Genomic DNA, 15999 nt, shown 5'->3' on the forward strand with positions numbered 1-15999 from the left:
ATTTGATAAGTAAAAAATAATATATCCAATTATAGCTTTAATATATAGGTAATGAAAATGAATAAATTAAAAAATTAATGAAGAGGAGAGAGAATAGTGTGGTAAATAGAAAATATACACATAAATAATGGTGAGACCAAAACTTTTGAGGAGGCTTCAAATATATTAGCTTTAATATATAGTATAAATAGATAGATACTAAAGCAACAAGAAAAATAGTAATTTGTCAACCTCATTAATTTGGACAAATGTTATCTTCTCATTCATTCAAAACAAATTTTACATGTGCGAAATTTTAATAGCATTGATATTTTTGGACTATAACCACATAACATTCAATTTGGTAGAGATGTGGTAGGAATTATACATCTTTTCTTTACTACTAGTCCTTTTCGCCCGTGCAAAGCACGGGCCGATGACCATTGTTTTCCATCATTTTGTGTTCAATTATGTGTTGTTGTTTTTCTGAATCGTCATTTTTTATTGATCACTTCTTATATCCCTTAGTTTTCATTGTTTGATTTATATAATCTTTTAATTTCTATGTATAGTTTTTTGTTTTATTTTTTGTTTGTTTCACTTGTTTATTATTATTTTTACTCTTCCATTACAAAATTCTTTGTAGTTGAGCGTGTACTGTAACGAAACTAAATCATATATTTCTTTTTTGTTTTTTATTGGAGTCTTCCACTATAAAATCCTTCGTCAATGAGGTTGTGATGTAAAAGTAAATAAATCATGTATTACTATCTAGTGATAGGTAGCCGAAAATAAATCATGTAATAGTACTAGATAGTAATTGGTAGTCTGGTCTTTCTTTCTCTTCTATTCTTTTCCTTATTATTATGTTGTTCTTCTTTATCTATCATTGCATTGTCCTTCCTTTATTTTATTTGTTTCCTTTTTTCTCTGCTGCCTCCGCTGTTGGATGTTTGTTTTGTGTATCCACTTGTATATTTTTTAAATTTTTTTTGAATATGTTATTTTTGTTGTTTTTCTTTTCATAAACAAAGTATGCCATGCTTGTGTTCATTGAGACCTAAATGTTGAGCATACCTTTCCTGCATGTTGTTCTTTTATAACACTCTTCACCTTGAAACTCTCATAATTTCCATAATTGTAAAATGAATGTGAATTTATCGCAAATACATGTGTTATCCCTATTAAGTTCAAGTACTCTTCTGGTATATCGTCCTCTTCGTCCTCCTCCTGTACAAATGATGTATTATGGTATTATATTTAAACCAATTGCATATACTAATCCAAAATAATTATTTTGGGGGTGTTGTTTTTCCTCCAATATATTATAACCCAAAATACTATTTATGATAGATATGCATCAAGTTCATATCCCTCAATTTATTTAATTACCTTCCACAACTCGACTGTTTCAATGGGCTTCACTTCCACCAATTCATTCGCAAAGTTTTTTTTATCATCAAAGTTATATGATCGTCTATTGCATCCATCTCCAACGTGTCCCTATACTTTAAATATATTATGTATTAAACCCTTCTCAAATTGTTTTTTTTGTTTTTATATGAAATACATCGTGATGGGTATTTGAAAAGAATGTCACGTGTCTCAGACAAATATAATCCCGCAACCTCCTATAGTTATTTTTTATGTCTTGCAGACCCCACACTAGTTGTATTCCTCGACACACACATCTACTATTTGTATCTTACATTCAACTGTAACTGAATGTTGTAAATGGTATTGTGATCCAAAATTAGAGAGTGAGGAAGGAAACGGTACCAATAAAATATGTGTTTCTATTGTACACAATTTCCTCTATCACAGTGAGATGGAATGAAGTTAAACAAACCCATCACTTGAACAATCAAGATTTTCAATGAGTGTGTTCCCCTTAAGTTGTATATTATATGGATCGTCGTGCCTCAAACCGTACGTGTATTTTTTCGGAAAAACGGTAAAGCGACGGATGTTGTAGACGCTTCCAACATGCAACTTAGGCACAACACAATGGGCCACTGAGTTGCGAGCCATACAATGGATAATGTTTACCATGTCGCAAAGAATGCATTGAAATTTATAATGAAACAAGAAATGGTCACTATACTCGACTACCAATGATGGGTTTTGTTCAAGGTAGGAAAATTGAAACAAGAAATGGTCACTATACTCAAGAAAAATATATCACACGATCGATGTTGTTTCAATTTTGTGTCAACTTGCTAATTATGATACTTTCCTACCTTTTTTCAGTTTTATGTATCACACGTCTGCTGCTATTTCAATTTTTTTTCATGTCTGGATTTTTATAATTCCTAATCAACATTTTTTATCTCTATATAAGTATTACAACACAATCTTGATTTTCTTTTCAGTAATCCTTTTTTTCTTTTGTACTTGTTATATCTCAAGAGAAGTGCTTGTGATCTATCTCTAACACCACAACTACAAGTCACAATGACTAATTCTAATCAAGCTTCCACATTTACTACAACAGTAAGAATCTGAAGTAAATTTTTTGTCTTCACAATTCACCTAACAGAGATTAAGATCTATCAAGCCTTCATACTTACAATCCCAATAATTGTTTTTTAGTAATATTGTTTCTTCTTTTTTACTTGTTCTATCAAAAGAGAAGAGTTTCTGATCTATCTTTACCACCACAACTAATAATCAAAATGACTAATTCCAATCAAGCTTCCACATATACTGCAACAGTAAGATCCTGAAGTCAAGCTTTTTTAAATTTATGTCATCAACAATTCACCTAATAGAAGTAAAGCCTAAACAAACTCAATGTTTGACTTAAATTGAAGTAAGAATAACAGTTGTTATACCATCAATCTTAATCTCTAATTCAGTATAGTGCAACAAAAATTGGTTTTACCGACTTTTCTTTTCTCTATGAATGATCCGCATTTGGCTTTACTGGTTTCACTCACGTCCCTTATATAATTAGAGCTATGGAATAGTTTCACACATAATACACTTAGTTAAAATCATAAACAACATATTACATCAATCAACATGTATTACACCACCAAATTAAGCATGTATTTCACTAATAATTTTACATCTTCATCTAAGGTGTAAGCATAAGTGGTATATAAATCAAAGTGAATATGGTAATTGTATACACTAGTAAAACCTTTCAAGGTTTGTGAAATTTTCACTTTGCAGTATAGTGCAAAGTTTTTCAGTTGTGATGTGCTGTTGTGGTACCTTCCTTTCTACTTCTTCCAATCATCTTAAAGACTATTTCAATTATTCATGATACTCACAGTAAACTTCCTTTTCTTTGCATTTTTATATGTCATAGGTCTTGAAACTTACGAACTACTACACATCAATCTTTTTACATTTTAAAAAGTATCATTTGAGTGGACTACCAACTAGCCTGTTTAACAACTAAAGATACAAACAACAACATATCTACGTAATAAAATTTAAAAAGACTGGAATAACAACTAATATGGATTAACAACAAAAAATCATGGATACATAATAGAAAAAAATATACCTAGGGGTCGCTGAGGACAAACTCAAACCCGATGTACTTCCCTGTGGTGTTCTTAGCGTCTCAAGAACGACAAACCATTGCCTTAATTGGATCATTGGTACCCAAAACCAAGGTTGTAAATAGACAACACAATGGTTCGGGGCGTGGAACAACACCAATCTTCCTCTTCAACTTAAGGTTCTTTGAAGAGCTGGCAGTGGCGGCAGAAATAGTCAAGCATGTTGATGATTTGCAAGTCATATAAATAACATTGGAATTAGACAATTGAGACACCAATGAGTTGGAAGCCATTTCAGTTGGATCGTATTATGTATTTGAAAGTTATTTGAAATAGAATAATTTGTGGAAATTTGTGGGAACAAAAGAATATGTGGCAAGAAGGAACCTTATATATAGCAGGTCCGAGATTTTCTGGTCGTCGTCCTTCAATGGAGTAATTAATTGGATGAAACGAAGCGACTCACCAGATTTGTGCGTCTGTATGTATTCACTGGATCTTCAATGGGGTAATGAATGCGGTGAAACGAAATGACCGAGTGTTGATTTTCTGGTCACTGTTCCTCATTGGCATAATCAACTCTATTAAACAAAATGACTACATGGATGAGTGTCTATGGGATGAATTCTCAGGCTCTTCAATATCGTATTGAATATTGGAGGAGCATTTTAGAGGTGAATCTATAAAGCATTTTGGAGGAGAATTTATTCTTTGACCTAATTCTTATAATTTGCAATGTTGACCAAAAAGTGTACCAGAGTGTTGGGATGGTATTAGGCCCAGTAAAAAACCTTATTATGTCATCCCAAAACAAAGATTGTATTTATAAAAAAAGAGTGGAGACATAGAATGATTCATTTCTATTTCTCAATTTATGTGATCATTGAATCACAACTTAAGGAACTGATGAGACTAAAGTTGTTATGTCTATCAAAGATAGCCAACTAAAGAATCCACTAGTAAAGCGGTAAGTAGAGGTCGAATTCCAAGAGAGCCAGAACGATAGTTTATTTCCAATTATGAAACCGAGTAGTAACAATTGTTTTTTTTTGTATGATCTTAATAACTAAGCAATTAGGCAAGTATGAAAGCAATATAATAATTGGGTTGTAGACAATTATGGGTAAAAAGCTCACTCCTTTAGCATTAGCGCATTATTCAATTGGAATGTTGATCATCGAATTCTAATTACTTATATTCTGAATTGGTTAATCCGGTTGTCCTACTCTTTGTTTGTAAATAGCAACTAGTCCAAATAGTCCTAGAAACCCTTATTATGCAATAACCAAGGAAATTCCAAGATTCAAAAGCACAACAACATGAAGATCAAAGATAAGTAGGCCTATGCAATACCATTGGCAAATCGCTGATACTCGACACAGGTTTATAATCTCTACAAAATAAGCAAATAGCCTATGCAAATCACGTTCGCTACCTAAAGACAAGACTTTTCAAATCGAATTATCTAGCCTAGTAATATGAAGGATAATAATCAACCTAGTTTGCAACCTAGATTAAATAAAGATCAATCAATGATACTAATAAAGCACAAGAGATTATAAAACAATCCTGAAATTAAACTTAGAACATAAGCATTAGAATTCTCACAACAAACCTAGAACAATGGCTTCAGTTTAAAGAGTGAACTATGATGAACTTATCCAGACATAGCCATTGAAAGCAATGAATAACTATGAATGATGATGGGAAAACAAACCAGGGGAGATGAATGAAGGTGGAACAAAGGTGGAAGCTTTCTCTGGCTGCTGCTGAATTCTACGTAAATGAATGAATGAATGAATCTAACCTAATTTAAGCCTTATATAGTCTCTAATAAAAGGGAATTAAAATAAATGAAAATAAATCAAAAGATTTGGAAATAACTAATAAAATCTCAGAATAGATCTTCAATTATGGGTCGTTCGTGTCTGCGTCACGACCGTGAAACAAGGGTCACAATCGTGATCTTGCTCCAGTTCTCCGTCCTGCGTTGGTCACGATCGTGACAGAGCCTCTCGGTCATGACACCTCAACTGCGGCTAAGTCACGGTTGTGACATCTCTGTCTCGGTCGTGACGTCTTCAACGGAGGCTGATTCCCGGTCGTGATGCTCCATCTCGGTCGTGACTTCTTCTCCTGAGATGGACTTCTAGCTTCTACAAGCGTCGAGGCAGCTCGGCTTCGCCTCTCGGCTTCTCCTGGGGTGTAGGCGTGGCATACTTCCTCTAGCTCTATCCCGAATGCACTAAAAGTGAGCACAAACGGGATCTCCATAATAAAACCACTAAAAACCGCTTACGAGCATCCCGCTAATCCATAAATGAACTCCAAACCCGATTCCGGGCATACCACTCGTTAAGCACCTAAACACCACTAAACCTAGTCTAATAGTCGCTAGTTAACACCATATAACAAGCTCCGATCAGACTTTCCCACACTTAAACCTTGCTTGTCCTCGAGTAAGCCAAGTAATCACTCCTCCTATAAGCACAAAGGCCTGCAGTAAATGTAGGGACAATTTGCTAGCGACTATATTTCTAACTCCAAGTGTAAACGAGCACTAATCCGAGCTATCTCCTTATCTCTCCGAGATGACCTACCCAAATCCCTCCTTATGTCTCCACTTCATATGTCACCACTCCATAATAATAATAAAATCGAACCAAGTGATGCGCAATAAAGCACAAGTGGACTCCTAATCTCCTCTAAGGGTAAGGGTACATATATAATGATAATGAAGATAAAAATCGAGTCTCCCACTCGCTTATACACTTCTTATACCTCCTCTTCAATTAATGTCCTAAACCACTAATCAATATCATCAAACCATTCATCACAACCACCAATCCTAATCAAGAAATCTGCATAGCACAACCACAATAATATGCATCAAATTCCAAGAAATAGAAATCTAATCCTAGAATCTAATACAACCGCCAATAATGTGTAACAAATCTCATGAAATAGCGAAAGGGTGAGCATGCGAAGTATGGATGTTAATAAGCTCAAAATAGAAGAATAAAAGGCCAATTACTAACTTCTTATCCCTCCTTGGTGAAACCTAAAACTCGAGACAATCCTTTAACTCCATTCTTATGTCTCCGACGCCAATAAATGACGCAATCAATCTAACCAAGTAGTCAAATAATCACAAATCATGTAACCCCGGCACCCTTTCGGGTTTTCACCAAAATCCTCTAAAGTGGTAGGAACTATTTTTTTCTCTTCTCTTTTTCTTTCTTTCTTTTCAGGCACCCACCTTTTCCTTTTTTATCCATTTTTACTTGTCTGGTTCTTTTGTTCTTTTTTTTGTTGGAGCCCCCCTTTTCGATCCAATCACTTCTTACTCTCCTGGATCTTTTGATTTTTTTCCCCTTTTTTTTTGTTTTTATAATAAAGTAACAGTTCAAAAAATATCCGGTACATACTCGATAAATAGGAAAACAACTAACACATCAACAAAATAGACTCAAAACCATAAAAACATCAACAGAATAGCAAAGCACCAAAAACATCAGCAGAAAACACCTAAACAAGTCAACTCTTCTCCCCACACTTGAATCGTGCATTGTCCTCAATGCAGCAAAAGAGGACACCATGGAAAAAAAGGGAAGAGGAAGAAGACACCCCAATCACTCGTCGACGTTGTCGTCGTCGTCGTCGTCGGCAGAAGGAGGCGTAGGGTTGTAGTAGTTTGCTCTGGCGTACTCCCACCGCTGATCCTGTATCAGCCATTGTTGGCGCTGAAACTCCTGGTCACGCTGCATATCCTCACGCAAGCTCATCATGTCGGCTCGGAACTCCCGCTGATCCTGGCGGATCTCCTGCTGCATGGTCATCATCACCCCCATCTGCTGAGACAGCTGGATCATCTGTTGCGCTATCTGCGTCCGCCAAAACTGCTCATCGGAGTATCTCTGGGAGCCAAAGCCACTTGCGCTGGCGTCGGAGTATGTATGCGTCTGCTCGGGCGTGGGGAAGAAGGTAAGAGCGGGGGTAGAAGTGCATGCGGGAGCTGGGGCGGGGATCGGGAAGTGCTGACTTGCGGGGACGAAGTCAGGAGGAATATACATCTCAACCCAAGTGCCAAATACCACTGGCTCCTCTCTCAGAAACTTGATCTGATAGCCCCGCCCGAACTGGTATCTGCACGATCCGTCCTTCCATTTCAGCCACATGTTCCTCATACACCAGGTCTTATCATATAGACAGCTCCCCAAGATAGGATGATCACGCGGGTTACACCCCGGTTCGATGGCGAGAAGGGTGATCATCCCCCCCACATCGATATCACCAAAATGCACTTTCCACGATTCTAGACAAGTTTGCACAAACTGTGTCGGCCAATCCGGAACATAAAACTCACATTCAGCTGAGAATGCGTACATCAAGAACAGCTGACTCACGGAGATCTTACTGTTCTCAGCCCTATTCCCAAAACACATGGCCACCACCTTGTGGATAATGCACCATGGCAAGAAAGCGATCGCTGTATCTGAGGTGCGTCTGGCCTCGTACGACTCACCCGAACCCCGCGTCAACCATTCAGTCACTGTCTCATTATCGATGTCGTCGTTCCATTTTTCCGCTTTAGTCACCCCTAAGGCGTGGGTGATCTGATCATGATTCAACGTCCATTTCTTGTTATTCGACCGCCATTCAATGGATAGGATCTTTTGGCTCCGGTCGTCTTGATGGATTGTCAGGGATTTCAGAAATTCGCGGGTGAAATTCGGGAAGGTGGGCGCACTTAGCCCCAAGAAACCTCCCAACCCCACTTTTGGGTCATCTCTTGGGTCACATCTCGCAAACCCAAACTGTACAATAAGGTCGTATCCGGAAATTGTGTCTGGACCACGTCCTTGTTGTTGACAATACGGTCGATCTCGTCGGAATTTCTTCTTTGCCTTTTTGGATCCATTGCACACAATCCAACGCAATCCTAACAATATATAGTGGTCACCGCCACAAATGAACAAGATTGACCGCTCGAGGATACCTGATCGACGACAAACGCGAAATGGATTGAGCGAGAACTGGGGCCGTATCACGATCTTGATGGGTATGTCTCGGTCGTGACCGTTCAACTGGGAGAAAATCGTTATCATGATGGAGTCGTCTCAATCGTGACAAGGGTGATTTCGGTGTGCTCGACTGAAGCCGTGTCTCGATCGTGATGGTTGGGTCTCGCTCGTGACACGGTGTGGTGGGCGGAATTTCAAACTTGCTTCTCAAGATCGTGGTGGCTTCATTCCCTCTCTTCTTTGAACACCGCTTCAAGGGTCGAATGTATAGCTCAAATCCGGTGGTGTGGTGTCGATTTGGTGGAGGAAAAGATAGATTTGTGAAATTTGGGGTTTAGGGTTCTTGAGTGAAATTGGTGATGTGAGGGTGAATATGAGGGGGATTAGTGAAGAGAATGGTGATAGAGGTTGTGTGTAGAGATTGTGAATGGGTGAGATGTAGAATTGAGGGTGGAAAGCTTGAGATTTGGGTAGCAATGGAGATTGAGTGATTTGGGGAAGAAGAAGAAGAAGAAAATCGGGGAAGGGGGGGAGGGGGAGGTGTATTTTTGAGGGTCTCGGTTGTGAGGGGGGGGGGGGGGGGGTAAAGGGATTAGGGCCAACTGAAGGTAAAAAGGGGGGGGGGGCTGATGTGGAAAATAATTTTTTTTATTATGCAGATGTCACGATCGTGACACGTGTAGCTGAGGGAGATTGGTGTCGTTTTTACTCCTCCGATGGCTTCCTACATGTTAATCCCGCGATTTTTCCTGAAAAAGAAACAAAAACAAAACAAAATAATAGGAGAAAAGTTAGTAATGCTCCCTCGGGTTGCCTACCGATCAACGCTCTGATTATCGTCGTGGCACGACGTAGAATGAATCAACCAGCATCTTCCGGTCCCTTTGGAACCTCCGATTTCAGAATTTCTTTTATGAACCAGTCATGGAAGGGTTTGAACTTTAGACCATTCACCTCCGCAACTCTCCACCTTTGCTTTACCTTTTTCTTCTTACTTCCCCCACACTTCGACTCAACTTGGGGCCGTGCACTTGCTTTCTTCGTAACCTGCACAATAGTACTAGCATGTTTCTCGCCCTCTGGGATTAGAGAGGTGGGGCTACCGCCAAAGAAGAACTAGGGAGCGGGGCACGCAATGCATCCGAACATAGTTCGGGGGGTTTAATAACCTTATCAATAGAAAATACTGAGCTATCATCCGGGGGTTGTGTCGTAGCTTCATATATGTTAAAACTAACAACATCCTTGTCAAACTCGAGTGTAAGTGCCCCGGTGTCTAGATCTAACTTAGTTTTGGTTGTCCTCATGAAGGGTCTACCCAGAAGGATAGATGCAGGCTGCGCATCATGATTCATATCTAACACATAGAAATCCGCAGGAAATACAAGATTATCCACCATAACCAACATACAAAATCTGAAGTGTGTAAATCCCTCACAATCGGATCCCATTTATATGGTGTTATATTTGCTGTATTAATCTGAAGTGTGTAAATTTTAGTTTATGTCTGGTAAGTCGCTTTAATTTGTCACATAAATCTATAAAAAATCCATTTTACTTTCTTTCCCAACACCATATTCATTTTTTCCTACTATAAGCTTAAATTCGTTATTTTTCCTGATATAGAGTTACAAAAACAAGTAACTATGAATCCCGCTATTATCTTTATTACATTTCAGACATTATTCAAGACACTACTGACTGAATCACACATCTAAAAAGCTAACACAAACTGAAGAACTAATCATAATACTTACCAAATTGAGTTTTTTGAAACATTAATAACTCTAAAATTCAACTTTTTTTTTTCATTTTTTTGTATTTTCCTTTATTTTATTGAGTCTCTTCATCTTCATGTAACATCATACTTAATAGAGGTTGAAAAACTCATAATGGCTAGAAATTAATTGTCCACACCTCTAAAATTCAACTATTTTTTTTTCCATTTTTTCTTATACTTTCCTTTATTTTATTGAGTCGCTTCATCTTCATGTAACATCATACTTAATAGAGGTTACAAAAATCATAATGGTTAGAAATTAATTATGTATAATTAAATTAGAGAAAATCTAAACCCTCCAATATCATAATAGTAACTGCCAATAAATAAAATTTCCGTAATAACTCTTTTTCAAAACTCTTCATTTCTAGGACCCAATATAAACCTTACAAATGCACTACCTAATCTCTATCACACACTACATGTACAATTTAGACAATAGTTAAACTATTCCATAGTAGTCAAAGAAATAAGTTTTTTTTGCAAGGAAGTCCAAAAATAAGTTCCTCCAAAACTAACACATTGTACTTTATTTCTCAATTTTTGAAAAAGGTGGATAGAAAAAGGCCTACATGAAAGGATGCACCCCTCCCCCTATTGAACAAAAAGGGATGCATAGATCATTTCATTGTATTTTGAAGAATATAGATATTTCTATAATGATTTAAGTTTAATATAGATTATATTCTTTGGATATTATTGTGAGTAAAATACATGAAGATTTCAAATTTTAGGTAAGCTTATTAGGTTATGAATGATCCAATATAATAATATGCTCATGAGAGAAAGATGAAACACATTAAAATTCTAGATAATGATTAATGACATAATGTATATATACAACAAGAATTTAGAAAATAATGGAATATAAACTAATTGAACAAAATATAGTACAAAATTTAGTTAGAAAAAGATGATACAAGGTCATAAAATTTTATACTAAAATGTTTTATTCACCTAATATTTATACGATCTTGGATGAAAACTTACAATTAATGCTTATTTTCATATAAGTATAAACCGCTAGAACTTATACGACTATATACATAGAACGGAGAAACCAAAATATTATACAATGTTTTTTTAAATAAACCACCTCTAAAATACAACTATTATTATTTTTTAGTTTTTATTTGTGTTTTCCTTTAATTTATTGAGTCTCTATATCTTCGTGTAACATCATACTTAATGGAGGTTACAAAATTCGTAATGGTTAGAAATTAATTATCTATAATTAAATAAGAGAAAAATCTAAGCCCCTTTAATATCCTAATCGTAATCTCCAATACAAAAATTTTTGTACGTAATTCTTTTCGAAATCTCATTCCTAGGACCCTATATAAACCTTAGAAATGCACTCCTTAATCTCCATTACCCTCCATACACACTACATGTACAATTTAGATAATATTTTAATTATCTATAGTAATCAAAGAAATAAGTTTTTTTAAGGAAGTCAAATTAAACTAATACATTATACTTTATTTCTCAATTTTTAAAAACATGTATAGAGAAAGGCCTACTTGAAAGAGGATGCACCCATACCTACCGAAGAGTATGAATGCATTTGGAATAGATCGTTATATTTTGTTTTGAAGATTATAGGTATTTTTATTATGATTTAAATTTAAGATAGATTTTTATTCCTTGGATATTTTTGTGAGCAAAATACATGATGATTCAAGTCTTAAGTAAGCTTTTTAGGTTATGAATTATCCAGCATAACAATATGCATATGATAGAAAGTGAAAACACATTAAAATTTAAGATCATGTCATAATATTTATATACAAGAATTTAGAAAATAATAGTAGAAAAACTAACTAAACGAAATACACTATAACTAAAAACCTTATAAAATGTTGGGTGAAAACTTACGATTAATGCTACTACTATAACTTAGACGACTATATACACAGAATAGAGAAACCAAAAATATTATAAAATATATTTTAAGATACACTATAACTAAAAAATACTACGTGTATATTGTAATTTGTACATTGTCTTGTAACTTTGAATAAGTATTTATGTAACAATGTTAGTGTTTTTCCTTATTATAGTGATAATTCTTCCACTTTCTTGTTGAGAACATATGACAAGCTAGAGCAGAGGTGGTGTCGATGACTCCTGAGCCAACTCCACCTTGAATTAACAAGTATGTTTATTCTCTTTGATTCAAATTTGTTTCTTTGAATTTCATTCTATCACCTGTAGATTTAGATTTAATTTCATATCAAATTGCAACATGTACAAAGTCGTGTCACTTGGATTCTTGCTTATCGTTGCATGCAGTCATGGGTATTATGAAGGTACTGATATTATTAGGTAGACAAATATATTCTTCTTTTGATTTTTCCTGGTATAGTACTCATTTTCTGTAAGAAACTTGTATAATTCCCGTGACTGTATAAAAAAGAAATATATTGCAAATTGGGAAGTGTAAAATATTAGTTAGAACATCTTTCTTTTTTGTATTCAACAACTCTATAACCCCAAAGTAAAGGGACACTCTCTTACTGAAAAATGAAATATTTTACAAAGTGATTGCATGTTCTATTTTGAACTATGTCTCCAAACTCAACTAAATTTTTATTAATGTTTCAAAAAACTCAACTTTATCTATTATGATTTCTCAATTTCTCAATTTATCCTTACTTTCATAATTGATCATTCTGAAAGTAAATGTGAAAAAAGAAACTAAATACATTCAAATAAAATGAAATCATCATCTAATAATCATAATAATATTACTTATAAAGTTACATTTTTAAGCATTTATTGTCTTTAAACTCAACTTAGTTTTCTCGATTGAGTGTAATATATAACCTCTAAAATTTATTGTCTATCGGCAGACTGAGGGGAGGTAGGCGCGTGTACATTACATATAAGATCTCGAATCCCGAATAAAAGTCCGTGCGAAGCACGAGCATGTCGTCGTAGTCTAATATAAAATTGACATTCCTTGAAAATAATAAATACCCTACTAATTGATCTTTATTACTTTTAAAGGGAAATTGAAGCCATTACATTACATTGGGCCATATAGTTCGATTTATTATTCAACAACATAACCTACGTAGCTTTGGCCAATATCAATTTGACCTGGCCCAATATTAGTGACATTTGATAATTCTGGGCTGAAGATGGCTATTACTAAACTGGATGTTTCGAACAGAAATTTGAAAGCCTCATCCATTTTATTGGGCCTTCCATATACAAGTACCTTCCTTAGCCCAACAGTAATAAATGGCCCAATATACACTAATTGAAAATGGATGTCCTAATACACACCAATTGAATTACAATATACAAAAGCTATCTTCTTTTTCAATCTAGCTGCTACTACGCAACATTTGCTTCCATCCTTCATTTCGACGATACTTACGCCATTCACACACATCTTCATTCAATCCCGGCATACCGACGTTACTTTGCCCCTATTCACGCACGTTGCCATTCAATTCTGACATTACACAAACCCAATTTAATTCCGACGTTACACAAATCAAACTTACTCCTTTGTTGTCAATCCGCCGTTACGAAACTCAAAATATGCCCCCATTCACACACGTCGATAGTCAATTCAGACATTACACAAACCCAATTTAGTTTTGATGTTACACAAACTCAATTTAATTCTGACATTACACAAACTCAATTTAATCCTTTGTTGCCGATCCACCGCTACGATACTCGAACTCTCCCTCATACAATGGAATATAGAATCTATAAATACCTTTCTAGTGACTGTATAGACGTCCAAATACACAGACGATATCTAAATGTACAAAGAAAATGTCTTCTAACAGTTCCCTGCAGATTTTCGGTGCCTCATCATCAAAGTTCAAGCTTGTATTGGATGAATCTGGATCAGGTATAGTGAATATAGGTATGTTCTATGCACTCATTGCCCCCATTTGTGGTGGTACTCCATACAAGAGGAAACAAGTAGCATTTGAAACTCTTATATGGCTTCCATTAGATGATAGCACCTCACACTTTAAGAAAGAATGATGTTGTCCAGTATATCAAAATATTGAGAACAATCTATATTTCCTATAACGAAGTCGGTGAAATTCAAAGAGGATCAAATTCCTTAGCAATATCTTTACCTGATTTCATTATCATGTTTGATGATCCAGATTTTGGTTTTGGTATTATGTCCAATTTGTTACAACTTGAAAATGGTATCAGGGTACGTCATGGAGGCCGTGTTTGCTCGGTTTGTTGTGACCCAATGGTAGGTTCACATTTCAGGGAAATAAAAGTTGGATTTAGTCTGTGTAACTGACGTTACAGTGAAGGTAATGTTCCTTCTTCATATAGAGTATGAGACTGAGTCTATTTTGGTTAAAAACAAGTGTAAATGTATTATTGCATCTTGAAATATGACCATGTAGCTTATAATTGCATTTAGCAAGAATAGTTTGCTTAATTTTGTTTGGTTCATATAGTCTGCATTTGTTTGGATCTTTCATCTTAGGATCCAGAATTTTCCCTTTTGTTGTAATAGAATTATCTCTTTTAAAAATATTGGTACAAAAGATTTGATTGATAAGACTTGGTTAAATCTCCATTTTAAGAGTTCTAAGAATCTCACTAAGTATTTGGAGTTTTTCTTCCTATGTTTTAAGAGTTCTCTAAAATCTGACCCTCTAGAAAAGGAAAGGGATAAGACTAATCTCTACTTAATCTTCTCCTCTTGCAAAGATTTACCGTGGAAGATAAATCTTCTCCCCTCGTAAAGATTTATTGTGGAAGATAAATCTTAATTTACTTACAGAAACCCCATCAACAACTAAAGTGGAGAGGTAACATCTTAAATCTGGTGGACGGGTTAATGGACCTTCTCAAGCTCCATGTATCTATTGTAAGGCCCCACAGCCTTAGAAAGACTATCCTCATGTCAACGCGGAAACTTCCCAGGAGGTCACCCATCCCAGGATTGCTCCCGCCCCAGCACGCTTAACTTTTCAGTTCTTGTCCTCACTTGAACCATGAAAATGGAAGAGCTCTTGTTGACATGAGTAGCAGATCTAATCCATATATGGATTACAAACACGGGGTGTTACAATCACCCCCACTTAAACCCTTGACGACCACGTCAAGCCCAAGGACCACCCTCCGGGTCGAGCCTCCCCCAAAGGGCAAAGCGTACTCGAGCCACGGAGTCGGCTCTGATACCATCTGTAAGGCCCCACAACCTTAGAAAGGCTATCCTCATGCCAACGCGGAAACTTCCCAGGAGGTCACCCATCCCAGGATTGCTCCCGCCCCAAGCACGCTTAACTTTTCAGTTCTTGTCCTCACTTGAACCATGAAAAGGGAAGAGCTCTTATTGACATGAGTAGCAATCTAATCCATATATGGATTACAAACACGGGGTGTTACATCTATCTTTTTCTTCATAACATTTGATATCAAGTTTTTATATTCTAGTGTCATTTTACCGTAAGGTTGTGTTGTAATAAAAAGCTATTTGTGTGTGACTTTATGTTTCTTGGAGAGTATTAAAACGCATTAGACCCTGATTAGATGTCCTTTTAGATGACATAGAAGGAATTAAACATAGGAATTTAGATAATTTCACACTCAAAGCACTTTTGTCATAATTACTGTCATAAAAATTAAAATAAACAATCAGTTCTAACGTCACATATGTAGTTTCTTAATTCTTAACATATGAAATTAAGTCATT

This window comes from Phyllobates terribilis, unplaced genomic scaffold (assembly GCF_046119375.1).
Source record: "Phyllobates terribilis strain yellow unplaced genomic scaffold, ASM4611937v1 Scaffold_4085__1_contigs__length_65289, whole genome shotgun sequence".
Classification (NCBI taxonomy): domain Eukaryota; kingdom Metazoa; phylum Chordata; class Amphibia; order Anura; family Dendrobatidae; genus Phyllobates; species Phyllobates terribilis.